At 43.9% G+C, this 14876-nt stretch overlaps 2 long non-coding RNA genes across 2 annotated transcripts in view; one reads left to right on the forward strand and one right to left on the reverse strand.

Moving 5' to 3' along the window:
* The window catches only part of LOC111098568, a 34725-nt gene extending 30218 nt beyond the window's left edge, over positions 1-4507 (reverse strand). Inside the window, exons 1-3 of the long non-coding RNA XR_005368324.1 lie at positions 4377-4507; positions 2301-2395; positions 1721-1805 (exon numbers count right to left, since the gene is read on the reverse strand). This is a non-coding gene — a long non-coding RNA (uncharacterized LOC111098568). The remainder of the gene's footprint in view (positions 1-1720; positions 1806-2300; positions 2396-4376) is intronic.
* On the forward strand, positions 1150-10478 carry LOC106559643. The gene is made up of 3 exons (XR_005368325.1): positions 1150-1285; positions 8423-8849; positions 8966-10478. It is a non-coding gene; the product is annotated as an uncharacterized LOC106559643 (long non-coding RNA).
* Positions 10479-14876: the final 4398 nt, after the last annotated feature.

Consider the following 14876-nt stretch of genomic DNA (forward strand, 5'->3'; position numbering starts at 1 on the left):
CCCAACTCTAATAGATACTGTGAGCTGTTTCTACCTTCCCTAGTCATATTCCTACTGCTTATCTCCAGTAGGACCTCAGTTTAATAGCATTATATTTTGACTCAACTTTCTTTCACTACACTGCTCTTGTTTTGCTAGAGTAGAACATCACTTCTCCCACTCAGTGTATTTTATTCTCTCCAGCCAGCCCCAACCCATTTTTTCTGGGACTTATTTCAATGCCTCCAGTAGGCCAGTTTGGAATTCCTCTTATTAAGAAGCAGAGGTACAAAGACTCAGGTCTCCAGCATTCTGTGTATGGCCCCTTTAATTTGCCTGATTTTCTCTTCTCATAACTTTTCCTTCTCAAAATCAGAGGCCATGTCAGCCTTTACAATGTCACACCTCCACAGACTTCACCATAAGAAGTTTCTTCATCAGAAAACATTCCCGTTACAGGTAAACCTAGCTGTAAAATGGGCCATATAATGAGTCTTACTAAATGAAGGTTATTGATTGGATTGCTTTGGTAGACATTTGGTGAAATCAGTAATCACTTCTCAGGAGCCATGTCCCTGAAAATTGTTTTCTGTGTTGTTTCCTTTCATTTCTCTCCAAACTAACAGTGACTGCAAATGGCTCTAGATCTGGCTGTGATCCCTCCTGATATAATCAGTTGTCACAAAGAAAAATCATTAGCATGATGCAAAATTAATTAGAAAAGTCTGTTGCAATTTATAAATATGCATTTGTGGTTAAATAAATCTGAAGATGTGGATTTCGCTTGACGTCCCTCAGGGTGGATATTTTGCATGCTTGTAGTGCACCAAACAAGAAACCTAATCAGATCGGTTCTGCCATAAATGAAAGCCATTTATTTGGCCCTAATTGGGATCTGAGAAGTTATTAAAGCATATTTTTGGAGTTTGTTCAAATTAATTATTGTGAAGCAAATGGATTTATAGGCAAGCTACTTTCTCAAAACATTTTCCCCCGAAACAGCTGTACCTTGTTCTAACAAATGAAAATTATATGAATAGAGAAACTATAATGGTCTATCCGGGCTGGAAAGAGAAGTGGGGGGAACTAGATTTATGGCAGAGGCTTGGAAGGTTGTCAAATAAAACAGAGCTGTTTTGTATCCGAGCTTTCAGTATCCAACTCACAAATCCTTCTAACACATTTCCACAGGAAGAAATGAGTTTACTGCCAGGAAGAGGAAGCACCCTCCTATCCAGTTGATCCGGGGATGCACAGCTTTATTTTCTAGATCGAGACTTGTCCTTGATACTTAAGAAGCAGTCTGGTAAAGTAGCTCTAATTTCTCTATACCCTAATTTATAAGGTTGCATGGGCTGGAACACTCTACCTCCAAGTTAAGGGATTCAGGGTAGAATTAACTGGGGTTTGGGGGGGAAACTGGTATTTCATTATGTGGTGACTTAGAATTTTTAATGAAAGAAAACTCTAGATATTTATGTTGTTTACTCTTTCTCTACATTATATATACTATCTGAATTGAAAGCAGGCTTTGTAACAAATAAGATATGTTGTTATATTAATAAGTTTTTCTATTTTAATGGAAGCCACCTATGAGAATATGACACTTAATGCCTTCTTTAACCCACATGACCACCACTATAGGAGTCCTCGTTCCTCAGAACCAGGCACCGTGGTCTTAACACTACTGACATCAATGACTTGACTTGTAGAATTATATTAGGGGCCAGTCGGTTCTTACCTGGGAATAAGGAAGTAAGGTGATGTAAACATTGTATATTATTTCACTAGCTCGACACGTTGGCATTATAGAGGATGTTCTGCATCTAGCAAGGGATAAGATAGGTGGACTTTATACATAAACAGGTCTTTTCCCCAAAATTCATCCAAATACATTTTGTGAAACAGTTGAATTTTCTGTTTATACTTCTCCAAAGGATCGGCAAACCTTTCTCATTACCCACTGGTTGCTGTTGTCTTCTTTATTTCTCTCTCCCTGATATTTTTCCCGTTACAATACAAGCTTCTCTCTAGGGTGATTTCAGCAGCTGACAGCTTTCCATCAGCATATCACAAGCACAGCACAATCCTGTTTCCAACCACACCCTCTCCAACTCAGTAAAATAAAAAGGACAAAAAAAAACTAGATAAGAAAGCATCATGTGCCATAATTTAAGGGTCAATCATAAGCTTTAAAGGTCAAGCATGATTTCCAAATAAATATAATTTGCTTCACTTTGAAAGAGGATTTGCGTCAACATGTGACTCAATCAATATTTGCTGAATCAAGCGATGAGTGAGTAAACAGGAGACTGTCTTACCGAAGCGTGCTTCACTCAGCTGAGTGTGAGGGGACTCAGAGCACAGCTCACATCCTCTTCTCTGAATAGCAAGGATTGGAGTTCCAAGAGATTTCCTGGAGGAAAAAAAAGAGAGAGATACACCATTTGAAGATTAGTTCCCTCAAAACTTTTTATTGGTGCCTTGCCCCTAATTTAGCTTCTAAAACAAGGATGTAAAACATTGGAAGGTAAATGTGGATCCTGGGAAAGAAAGCAATGAAAACACTAATGTGAAGAGTCATTTTTGTAGTTTTAAAGAAAGATCAAACCCTGGAGAGAAAGCAAACAGTGATTCATCGGGGACTCTAGCCCAATCTCTGGGAGTCTGGGACCAACACACACTAAGGAAAAATTCTGCCTGGAGTCTGCAACAAGAGAGAAGAGTTGGTGTCACTCGACTGTGGCATTATTGTAGACGGACCCCAGAATGACATTAATGAGGTCCTACAAAGGTTCCAGGAAGCAGTTCCAGGCAGAAGCAAATGCAAATCCTCTCTGGAGGAAAGTATTCCACATATAAGACCTCAAATTCCCATAGTTTAACAAAGCATGAATTTTAGAAACAAAAATCGCCAAGTATACAAGCAAAGTGTCAATAGAAATAAAAACAATTTAAGAACCCCCACCCACCAAATGATTTGTAAATAACAGATACATATTCTAAAATAATTTGTCATGAGATGTTAGTATATATATGGTATGGTATATATACCAACCATATGGTATAAAAAAATGGTATAAAAATCTGGTATAAAATAAAATATGGTATAAAAAATGGTATGGTATAAATAAACCAGCAAATGATATGGTATAAAATATGGTATAAAAAAACCAGCAAGTGATAAGTTACTATCTGTAATGGGTTGAAATGTGTCACTCCCAAAATTCTTATGTTGAGCTTCTAACCCCCCTATAACTCAGCATGTGACCTTATTTGGAAACAGGATTGTTTCAGATACAGTAAGTAAAGATGGGGTCATACTGAAGTGGTGGTCTAATTCACCAGGACTTGTGTCCTTATTAAAGGGAGAATTTGACACACAGACACACACAGACAAGATAATGCCATGTGAACATGAAGGCAGAGACTAGGGTGGTGAATTTCCAAGGCCAAGAATACCAAAGATTGCCTACAAGCTGCTAAAAGCCACAGAAAGAGGCTTTATTCATTCATAAAGGATGAATAGATTCTTCCTCACAGCTCCTGGAGGGCACAGGTCTGCTTATACCTGATCTCAGACTCCTAGCCTCCAGGACTCTGAGGCAATAAATTTCTATTGCTTAAGCCACCCTGTCTATGGTATTCTGTTATAAGCAGCCCTAGCAAACTATGCAAAATCCAAAGCAATCAGGAAGATTTATTTTAAAATAAATGAATAGGGACACCTGGGTGGTTCAGTGGTTGAGCATCTGCCTTTGGCTCAAGGTATGATCTCGGGGTCTTGGGATCGAGTTCCACATCGGGCTTTCTGTAGGGAGGCTGCTTCTCCCTCTATGTCTCTGCCTTTCTCTGTGTGTCTCATGAATAAATAAAGTCTTTAAAAAAATAAAAATAAAATAAATGAATAGAGCTTTGAGAAACAGGAATAAATTTGTCTAAATTAAAAACACAGCTAATAGTGTATGCATCTGCACTATGTATGTGAAAGAGAAACCAAATCATTGTAGGTAGGTACAGAAAGGATTGAATGCAGTGTAACTGGTAACAGTCCTGTCCTTTCCCAGCATCCTGAGTGCTCACAACCAGTGGAAATGGTGGTGAGAGTGTAAGCTACTTCTTAATCAGCCTTGGGTAGGAGTTTGCTTGTCTGTCCTCTGGTTTCCCGAAGATGACCCACATGCATGGGGGGTGACAGTGGAATGAGATCTTGCTCCTGGAATAGCTATTAGGGCCATGTTGGTGGATCACTTCTGATGGTTTGGGGAATCAATCCAGAAACAGATTATTTGGGGGAAAAAAAAAACAGATGCCCTGGATTCTAGCCAGTAGCAACAACCAGTACGTCGCTTCACCTCTTCATTTCATAGCTCACATAGAAACACACAGAACTCTACCTTCAATTGAATCTTTAAAATACAGTCTCCTACTATTTTGGGGTTTCCAGACAGAAGGTGATTCGCATATAGGGTGAACAAGCCAATGATGAGGCCCCAGCAGAGGGAGGCTCAGAGCAAACTGAACACGGTAGAAGCCAGAATTCCTATCAGAACATGGACTTACTGATGTTCTCAACAATGTGTAATAACAATCTGAGGAAGTGGAAACAATAGAATCAAAAGACACTGAGGGGAGACTGTGAATGTCTAATAGAAGTTCTTATCTAGTGAGCATCCTAGAAGCAGACAATAGAACAGAAAATGTGTCATATTTAAAGTTGGAATTCCTAAAATGGGATAAATAAGTCAAATTTTGATTCCTAGTACTTTTTTAGACCTTTGAAAAACATGAGTCCACAAGTATAAGAAACACAAGGAATGCCAAATAGGATAAATGAAAAGAAATCCCACCCTGGGCACACGGTCATGAAATAGAATACAGCAAACAAAATGATGATCTTATAATCAGCCAGAAAGAAAGACAGATCAGTTATTAGAGAATGATAATTACACTAACAGCAAAACTTCTCAATAAAAAAAGAAGCTAGAAAACATGACAATTATACCATCTAAGAACAAAGAGAAATTAATTATCAACTCAGAATTGGTTATTGAATAAAGCTCTACTTCAAGAACAGAGGCATTTCAAGAAAGCAAACAAAAATCAGTCTGTCCTTAATACTGGGTTTCTAAAGTATTTCTTAGAATCAAGAAGAATAGATACCTAGTAACAAAAGGTTGACAAACATGAGCAAATGTAGACACTGTCTGAATAGTGATAATGGTAATGTGGCTGCATCTGTGGTTTATAAAATGGGCCAAACCAAAATTTTGAACAGTCGTTGTCAATCATGTTGTGAATAGCAAAATCTCTTGTTGGGAAAAGTGATCTTAATTATATGAAAATCCTTATTTTATTTATATATATTTTATATATATTATATATGAAATTATGGCATTTGAAAGAACATAAGGGTTTGACTTTTTTAAAAAACCCAGTAGAATAAAAATATTGGAATAAAATAAAATAAATGATAAAACAAATAAGCTGAAAGTAATCAGTCGAAAAGAAGTCCACTTAGGGTGAGGAGGCAGATGAAGGTTAAACAATAATTATAAATGAGTTGAAAATGAAAAAGTAAGTATAAATGATAACAAAAAAGTATAAATAAATTGAAAATGAAAAAGTAAGTCTAAATGCTCTAAATACTACAATAGACCAAATTCTTTATTTAGAATATTTTAACATAAGATAGGGGCACCTGGGTGGCTCATTCGGTCAGGCATTGGACTCTTAGTTTGGGCTCAGGTTATGAACTCAGGATCCTGGGATTGAGCCTTGAGTCAGGTTTCACGCTCAGCTGAGAGTCGGCTTGGGGTTCTCCCTCCCTCCCTTCTAAGCCTCCCTCTGCTCACTCTCCCATAAATAAATAAGTCTTTCAAAAATATTTTAATATAGGATTATGAAATTATCACAACAGCGTCCCATTTGCAAGAGATACAAATCAGAAACACCAAATGTAAAAATATGGAAAAAAAATACACCACACAAAGAATAGCCAAAATAAGCCCGGCTTAGCTTTAAAATGTCTTACAAAATAGACTTTAAGACCAAAAGAATTGTCATGAATATAGATGGTTGAATATGATTGTATAGCTCTAAGCTTCTGATAAAGAAGCCTCAAAATACAGACAACTGTGTTAATCAATTAGTTGTGGGGATCCTTTCATCTCAATGTGCATCATCAAATCACCACAATGTGCACCTTAAATATCTTATAATTTTTAATATCAATTATACCTCAATAAATCTGGGGAAAGTACATTGAAGTTCTCTTACCAAAAAAATATGTGTAGGGGTATCTGGATAGCTCAGTCAATGAAGTGTCAGACTGTTGATGTCAGCTCAGGTCATGATCTCAGGGTTGTGGGATTGAGGCTTACACCAGGCTCTGTACTCAGCACAGAGTCTGCTCAAGATTCTCTTTCTCTTTCTTTCCTAAAATATATATGTGTGTATGTGTGTGTGTGTGTGTGTAATATAGAGAACAGAAATAGGCAAGATTAATCCCCATCATACAGGGATTTCTTCCACATATCCTTTCAATTATTCACTCCCTCTGCCTGTGTCTCTGCCTCTCTCTCTCCCTGTGTCTCTCATGAATAAATAAATAAAATCTTAAAAAAATAAAATCTCACCACATTCTCAACCACGAAGCAAGATTCAACCAGTTTCAAGTAGCTGGTATCATACAAAGTTCTCCAACTTTGGTGAAGTTACGCTGATGGCAGAAAGATCACACCTGTAGCCCCAAACTCTCTGACCTCTGCACTGATGCCCTTAGATACAGCCTCTCCCATGACTCTGAACTTGGCATGAGACCTGAGGCATTACTGAAATGAGCAGAACCTTGAGAAAGTATTTGCACACATCAACTTCCTCTCCTTTGGGCCCTGGCCACTACCCAGCCCGTGTCCATATTATATGATGCTGCCCCATGAAGACTAGCAAAGGTGCATATGTAACACACAGAAGGCACAGATGCATGAGTGAGACCAGCCAATACCGGATGACCTGTCCTGGCAATTCATAGGAGCATAAGCAAGCAGTAATAAACTGTTATGTAGTTAAGTCACTTAGGTTTGGGCGGGGGAGGGTCTTCGGTGCTTTATAGTAGAGTGTAGAGGATACTATATTCCTAGATGTGGAATTTCAGGATAAATATATTTAAAATAGGTATTAGCAAATCATCCCTCCAATTCCAATGGTGATGAGAAGAACCTTTACCTTAAGATCTCAATCTTTTGAATACAGGAAAGTGACATCTCATGTTATAATTTGCATTTAAAATACACCCATTGAATCAGGTATGGAATATAAAGAGCTAAGCAGCCAGTAAAAAAAAAAATGACAATTATATGTGTGGGTACGTATGTATATATTTTCACTCCATCGGGCCATTTTTATGAAGCACCACTTATGTACAACATCCCAGGACGATGAGACTTTGATAAAGCTCAGGGATTCCTCATGGACAGTAGAGCTTTTGAAGGCAGGTCTCTCTCTAGAGTCGCACAAAGATGATGCACCAGGCTCTATGTAGCTTGAGTAATTTATTTAATAGGTGCACCTGCTCCTGCCAGCTGTGAAACATTTGGTAAGGTGACCTGAGGCTCATTCCAACTGCCTGGTGCCACCTGAATGGCACACAGGGAGGGAGGAAGTCGGATGTAGGAGGGAGACATTCGGGCACCTTTGAAGTGGCGGTGGTTGCTATGGAAACACTTCTGGATGGAGTACTGGGGAAAGCCTGTCTCCTGAGTTCAAAGGACAAACTTCCGTGACAGGTGTCAGTTGGGGGAGGGGCTGGGGGAAGGGCCCAGCCTCTTGACAGCTGTGTGAGAAATCTTAATAACTAATAACCCCGGGGAGGAGGGCGGGCAGTGCCATGATCAACACTCTCACGACAGGGCGCTCTGAAGAGAACCCCAAAGTCCACACAAGACATGAATCAGGTTTGTATTTGGGTGACAGGATGTAAAGCCATCACATTTATAGATAGTCAACCAATTTGGTGGAATGTTTACTCTGTGCCAGGCACTGGACCCCAAATGGAGGATCCAACAGTAACCAAGACAGAGCCCGGCCCAAGTGGGGAGAAGCCCAGAGAACGTGAGGATGGCAAGGCTCGTGATGTGGGCAGCACAGGGGTCACAGAAAGCCCCCCAGGCTGGTGCCAGGGGAGCAGTTGCGGGAGCAGGCGTGGCTGGAGAACACTGCCAGAAGCGGGCACCCCAGTACCAACATCGTGACTGGTGGGAGCCCGTCTGGGTTTTGATCTCATCAGTGCAACTGAAAAACTTTGGGACAACATATCTGTCAGACACTTGAGAATTGCCTGGTGTGGTGGTTTTTTAAATTATTTTCCTAATTGTAGCCAGTATCGCAGAGGACTTAGTATTGGTTAGGCAATTAGCTAAATAATTTTTTTTTTTCCTGCCAGAAACAGCTCCGTGAACTGTCATCCTGACAACTCTATCCTCGGAGCACTATCCTTACCTCCACTGCACAGTGGAGGTGGCTCGGCGTGGAGGAAAGACGAGGTCAAGAGCACCAGGCTCCCCTGCAGCAGAGCCTGTGGCCGCAGCCAGTGGGCCCACGGTGCCCGAGCCTCACCGGCTCGCTCGCACCATCTCCGCGGCCACACGGAATAGGGTGCCCTTCCCTGGCGCTGATGTAGCAGACGTGCCCCCTCCTTCTCACTTCTATCTCATCTAACAGTCACATCACCTGGCAGGCGAGGCGTTAGCATCTCCCGGTGGCATGTGCAGGGAAGGCGACATTTGGAAATTAGGTGCCTTGCAGATAATCAGCTGCAGAGCTGCAAGTGGCCTAGCATCCTTCACGGCCTCAAAAGGTCACCGACACAGGTGAGAAGGCCGGTCACCCCATTTGTCCACCTTGAGCTTCATGACGGGGAGTTGTCCTTTGCAGTGGGACCCCTGTCTCCCCCATGCCCTTTCAGCCAAGCGTATTTTTTACACAGGTGGAGCTGGTGGCTTGGAAGGCTGGAGAAAAAGCCCATGTGCTCCAGTCAACAGGGATGGGGCAGCAACACGAGGAGAGGGATGCGGAGTCGGAGTAGTGAGGATCTGCTATGCTCCAGGTGTCTTTGTGGCCTCCGAGAGACAGATGAATAATAAAACGCCACGCTGCCGTGGGCAGAGGCGCTGGGAGGGCCACGGAAGCAGCACCGCCGAGCCAGCAGCCTTCGCCCGATGGGGAGCCGTTTCCAGATAGAACCCAATTTGTTATCTGCTCTTTTCCTGCCAAAAATCCCGATGAGTCAAAATGGGCCTGTCTGTCACAGCACTTGATGGCAGGACGATGCTGGGCAGGGGGACCGAGCGGTCCCCGGAGGACAGGCAGGCCTAGGAAGGATGCTGGGCATCGTGCACGGCCCTCCTCCTCCCTGAGGGCGCCCACTGGGGTTGTGAAACCCCAGCACTGACTTTATAACCTTGACCGGTCATCCCCACAACCTCCACCCCCAACCCGGGAGCCTGCAATCCTCTGCCGTAGAGATAATAAACCAAGGAGCACGCAGGACACCCCCAGTGTGCCTGCCATGGTTCCAACGGCTGTCCATGCACCAGCTGCTGTGCCACAGCCTGTAGCCACGGTAGCGTTAGGATCCCGCTTTACAGATGCAGCGCCGGGGTCACTGGGCTGAAGGAACATGTCCAAGGTCACACAGTGTGTTAGTGGAAAAACCTGGACTAAGTTCAGACACGCATAGATGCATACTTGGGGAGGGGGGGCAGGCATTGAGGAAAACTGGGAGTGTGGTCATCCTAGAGGTCGGGGTTGGGGTAGGACGGGAAGGGAAGGATATAGTGGAGAAGAGCAATGAGCGTCTGCACAGAGCTCAGGACACCCTTGCTTCTTGATTGACTCGTGCTTCCATGAGGGTTCTCAATCTCTGCACCATTTTCCTTTTGGGATGGGTAATTCTTTGTCGTGGTGGCCATCCTGTGCATTGGAGGGTGTTGACTAGCATCACTGGCCTCTACCCACTAGATACCAGGAGCATGTTCTCCCTCAGTTGTGACAACGAAAAAATGTCTATAGATTTTGCCGAATGTCCCCAAAGGTGCAAAATCTCCATGGTTGAGAACTGCTACTTTCCTATGATGTTCACTTTCCAAAAACCGGTTAGGTATATACGGTCATGCTCTGCACATTTCTGCACGGCTGCTACATTTCCCATTAAGATCAGTTCAAACGAAAAAGAGAATCCACACAGTGCTTGGGATGGAGTAGGTGCTCCACATGTGGTCTCCTTTCCACGCTTCTTCCAGACCCGATGCCCCGTATCTCTGTGCACATCCGGGAGGCATCCTATGGCATATCCCTGCATCCTATTTCCAGAAACCCAAGCCCTGCGTTTTAGCTACATTTTACCCAGCCCGACTTAGCTACCTATCACCCATCTCATCATCTCCCATCCTCATTGTTTTGTGAATTTTTTAACATCAAAAAAAAAAAAAAAAAAGTAAACCTGCAAAACAGTAAAGCTATATAGTAACATATACCCTTAGGCCCATCGAGTCAAATCAGCGGATGTTGACATTTTGTCTCCTTTGCATCAGAAATTTTTATAAATAGAAATTGATAAATTCAAAAAAAAGATGTTTTTCTTTATAATATTCCCCAAATCCACTTCCCTTCCCCTACCACTGGAGGTTATATGATGAAGCTATAGTATGTTATTTCTGCTATGATTCTCCACCTCGCCACATATACGTTTGTGTCAACAAATAACCTTAGTACCCATTCTCGTAGCTAATATTCCCGATGCTAGCACTTCCATGTCACAAAGCCAGCCCAGGGCTTCCCTTGTATTGTCTTGCTTATATTCGTAACAGACCTGAGACACCCACTGTGATTTCTCCCCATTTTATGCATAAGCAAACAGAGACACAGAGATGTTAAATAAATCCACCAAGATCACATAATTAGATTCTGCAGAAAGGTTAACTTTTGCAAGACGGTTATCAAGCAGACATCACAATTTGCTCACCCATCTGTTTCGGCGGGTAGACTCTTGAGCTCCAGGGCACAGAAAATGTGTCCCTTTGTCTCAGTGTCCCTGGGGCCTATCAGAAGTGACACTAATAGATGGGCACACAAATGAACAAGTAAACAAAGGATCAAGAATCAATAGACAATTGCGACTTCTCCCCCAACGATTTCCTGTTTCCAATCAGGCGCCCGCTCTCCTCCCACCGGCTCCTTGTTGCTCCCACAGCAGTATCCTCCTCAGCCCCTGCCTAAGACTGTGCTCCTCGCTTAAAATTCTCTTTGCAGTCGGGGCTTCAGAGGCTGCTTTGAAGTCAGGCGCAACAAGGTGGGAGCGAGCCCAGGGATATCGCACACGAGTCCGCTGGGGCACCAGGCAGGCCTGGAGAGGAGTTGGGGAAAGTGTTCTGCGGCCTGATCTGAGGCCATCAATGCTGGATTGCAAGCGGCTTGTCGTATCAATGAGGTCACTCGGGGGTGGAGGGGCGTGAGCTGGACACTGTGAGCTGCTGGGACAGGCCGGGGACACCTGCAGACATACCTGGGCACACAAATATACCTTCCTGTTAAAGGGCACCCAGGTGGCTCAGTGGTTGAGTTTCTGCCTTTGGCTCAGGTTGTGATCCTGGGGTCCTGGGATCAAGGCCTACATGGGGCTCCCTTGCCTGTGGCTCTGTCTCTGTCTCTCTCTCTCTCTCTGTGTCTCATGAATTAACAATTCTTTTTTTTTTTTTTTTAAAAGAGAGGCATTGTATATAGATGCTACTGTTTTACATTTATTGTGTATAAGCTGAAGGTCAACCTTCTGAAATCGAGGACCTACCTCCTCAAACCAGCATGAGCCTTCAGTGGGGTCTTGCGAGCTTGTGTGTTCTTCAAGATGGTGCCTGCAGGTGCTGGGAGCTCAATGACTGGGGACCTGCTGCTGCTCCTCCTCACCTGGCCCCAGCCCCAGCTCACAGCCCCAGAGCACAAGCTTCTCCACACCCCCTGTCATGCAGCACCCCCAACTACCTCATTGCCAGCATCGCTAGATCCCCCTCGTTGTTTCCAGGGGGAGCCCTAACTTGTCTGTGTCACTCACCCCCCTGCACGCTGCCCTCCTGCTGGCGGAGAATGTCACATCTTCTCTGTGACCTTAGGATGTAGGGCGAAACCCTACATCCATCGCCGTACCCATTCTAGTGGGGTGATCAATCTAGCGATTATGGTTGATGACATAGGTAACTTTCTAACATCATGATGCCGGTGATGACCATGACAGTGACAGTTTCCCTCCCTTCTATCTGGCTCAGCTAGGTATCCACCGACAGGTATCCCTCGCTTTTCAAACGGTCACCTTTATGGAACACCTGCATCAGTCCCTGTTTCCACGCACTAGAAGGAATCCAAAGATGAATTTTGCTTTTACAGAAAAGGGAAAAGAGGGACAAGTGTGCAGCGCTGGTTTTTGCAGCAAGCTGGTTAAGAGGCAGCTCCAGAGCGGGGACAGTGGCTCCACCCAAGCACCTTTCCCGGGAACTATACTCAGCATCTCCGCTTCAAAGCACCTGAGCCGTGGGCACCGACGCTTCATCTCCGTTTATCTTTTGCACCCATCAGCAGCATGTGGCCTAAGGTATCTGAAAAGCCCTAGAGAGGCTGTCTTTGGGTCTGGGGACGCTCAGAAATGGTTCCACATGAATTAATTTCATCTGCTCCAAATTAATGAATTAATAACGGTAAATGCTTCCTCGGTTTACATTATTTCAGTTTCAAGTTTTCATCATTTCAAGTTTTCCTGGGAACGCTCTACTTCCCAAGAGGGGAGTAAGCCTTTATCACCACCTGACAAACGACACTTTTACTTGCACCTGCTTATTGTTCTCTCTTCCTACTAGAACATAACTTCCATCACGGCAGGTCCTCCGTCTCTCTGGTCACCGTGGCATTGCTGGGCCCTAAGTCACCACAGAGTAGGTGTTTAATAAATGCCAGCTGGTTAGAGGCATGAGTTGAGCACCTGCCCTGAGTGAAGGGGCATGGGAAGCACTCCAACACCCTGTCTCCATGAATTCATCAGAAACTTGGTAGTGGCCATCCTGATGGCCTCGGAGCAGATGAAATGCAGGTGAGAGGGCCAGGAGGTGTGCAGAATGTGTATGTACAGAATGCAAGGTGTGTCCAGGTGTGTCAAGAATACAGGGCGTTTCTCTCCAGATGGTGCAGCTAAGTAAATAGTCATAAGGGAAGGCTGGACCCAGGTGGCTCGGTCCTCTGCATGTGTCCTCTCCCCCTAGCTCACTCTGTCTCCAACACTAGGCTGGCAGGGAATCGATGAAAGGACTCCATCAAGTGTGTTTGGTAGACTTCGGTGCCCAGAACCATGCCTGGAACATATTAGGCAATTAATAAAGATCAAGTACAAGCGAATACGTCTCGTAGAAGGTGGACAGAGCTCGAGGTCAAGGAATTCCAGGCTTTCCAGGCTGGATCTGGCCAGTCAGAAATCCCTCCGACTGCATCTCAAGAGGAGCTCCAGAAAGGTGAGGATGGAGACTCGCACCTGCCTGGACAGGTTGCCCTGGGTCCCAAGCATGGCCCTCTGCTGCCCTCTCGTGGCTCACCTGTCGGAGAGCGCGCGAATGCTCCTCATCAGTGCACAACCTCCAGGAGCGCTCATCCACCCTGGACAGGATCCTGCTGTCTTTTCACTAAGGTTTTAGCTGCAGAGCCACAGTAGAGCCATTGCAGGGAAAGGTGGGGGGGGCGGGGGGGAACACTGGTTTTGGTTGGGGGAGCTTTGGGGAGTCTCTCATACAGAGATCCCGACCCAAATAAGCTTATGCTCTGTGTTGCATGTAGAATAAACCAACAACAAGGGTCCCTTTTTCTGAGCTTGCCCGAGCAAGAACTGCACACTGAAGAGGATCCTGGCCGTTGGAATAATGTTTTTCAGAACCCGAATTTTGCCTTTCTGATCGTTTTATGGATGGCAAACTGATTAGGCATTGAGTGTTGTGATCTCAAAAATGTGCTCCTGCTCTGTTGATGAGCAGATGGTACTGTCCACATGGAGACAGAAGGTCCCATTTGAAATTCATGTTGAATTGTCACACAGGGTTAAGTAGTCCTTTACATTCTATAAATAAACCCTACTTATAACAAGAAAATGAAAACTCAATCTGAACTTCTAAATTGATTTCAGTGGATCAGAGGACTGAATGCTTCCTTTGTGTTATAAAGTACATTTCTTTTTTGTCTCAGTGTATCTTTTGCCCTTGAATATGACATTTGCCATGGATTATGAAAGTGCCTGAGAGCATGCTTTCTGAGAACCTCATTAAGGAAACTATCCCAGGCGACGGTGCTCCCACAGCTGAATCACAGACTCATGGGGGCATTCCATGTGGAAGGAGAGTTTGGAGAACTATATTCTCATTTTTGGCTTTGTCTCTGGAATAGAATTTCCTTCACTTGACCACAAGCAGCAGCCAGATACTCAAGAGAGTAATATGAATCATTTAGGGCTCTCCCAAAATTGCTTAGTTTTGTTTCAACTTTGAACTGAAAAAGAAAGAAAGAACATATATAAATTGCCAGCTTTGTATCAAGTATTAAGATAGGCGTTTTGCAACTGTGAGCTCATTAACTGTTACTGTGATGGATTGGCAGAGGCTGCTCATTTATCTATTGCTGTGTGACAACCCTCTCAAATCTTAATGGTTTAAATATTCTTTTTTCGTCACAATTTTCATGAATTGACTGGGCTCATCTGGCAATTCTCACTTGGGCTCAGTCATGGGATTGCAGCTAGGCAGTAGCTACAGATGGAGTCCACTGAAGGTGCAAAATAGGCTGATGTCGAAGATGGGTCACTCACCTGACTGGTGATT

The sequence above is a fragment of the Canis lupus genome, chromosome 13, assembly GCF_011100685.1.
Source record: "Canis lupus familiaris isolate Mischka breed German Shepherd chromosome 13, alternate assembly UU_Cfam_GSD_1.0, whole genome shotgun sequence".
In the NCBI taxonomy this organism is placed as follows: domain Eukaryota; kingdom Metazoa; phylum Chordata; class Mammalia; order Carnivora; family Canidae; genus Canis; species Canis lupus.